Consider the following 1,097-nt stretch of genomic DNA (forward strand, 5'->3'; position numbering starts at 1 on the left):
ATTTCTTTTCCATGGGGATGGTCTTGGTCCCTGTCTCCTGTACAATGTCACGAACCTCATTCCATAATTCATCAGGCACTCTGTCTATCCGATCTAGGCCCTTAAATCTATTTCTCACTTCCACTGTATAATCATAAGGGATTTTATTTAGGTCATACCTGAGTGGTCTAGTGATTTTCCCTACTTTCTTCAATTTAAGTCTGAATTTGGTAATAAGGAGTTCATGTTCTGAGCCACAGTCAGCTCCTGGTCTTGTTTTTGCTGACTGTAGAGAGCTTCTCTATCTTTGGCTGCAAAGAACATAATCAATCTGATTTTGGTGTTGACCATCTGGTGATGTCCATGTGTAGAGTCTTCTCTTGTGTTGTTCAAAGAGGGTATTTCCTATAACCAGTGCATTTTCTTGGCAAAACTCTATTAGTCTTTGCCCTGCTTCATTCCATATTCCAAGGCCAAATTTGCCTGTTACTTCAGGTGTTTCTTGACTTTCTACTTTTGCATTCCAGTCCCCTATAATGACAAGGACATCTTTTTTGGGTGTTAGTTCTAAAAGGTCTTGTAGGTCTTCATAGAACCGTTCAACTTCAGCTTCTTCAGCATTACTGGTTGGGGCATAGACTTGGATTACTGTGATATTAAATGATCTGCCTTGGACACGAACAGAGATCATTCTGTCATTTTTGAGATTGCATCCGAGTACTGCATTTCGGACTCTTTTGTTGACCATGATGGCCACTCCATTTCTTCTGAGGGATTCCTGCCCGCAGTAGTAGATATAATGGTCATCTGAGTTAAATTCACCCCTTCCAGTCCATTTGAGTTCTCTGATTCCTAGAATGTCAGCATTAACTCTTGCCATCTCTTGTTTGACCATTTCCAATTTGCCTTGATTCATGGACTTGACATTCCAGGTTCCTATGCAATATTGCTCTTTATAGCATCGGACCTTGCTTCTATCACCAGTCACATCCACAGCTGCGTATTGTTTTTGCTTTGGCTCCATCCCTTCATTCTTTCTGGAGTTATTTTTCCACTGATCTCCAGTAGCATATTGGGCACCTACTGACCTGGAGAGTTCCTCTTTCAGTATCCTATCA

Source organism: Bison bison, unplaced genomic scaffold, assembly GCF_000754665.1.
Source record: "Bison bison bison isolate TAMUID 2011002044 unplaced genomic scaffold, Bison_UMD1.0 scf7180017864379, whole genome shotgun sequence".
Taxonomy (NCBI): Eukaryota; Metazoa; Chordata; class Mammalia; order Artiodactyla; family Bovidae; genus Bison; species Bison bison.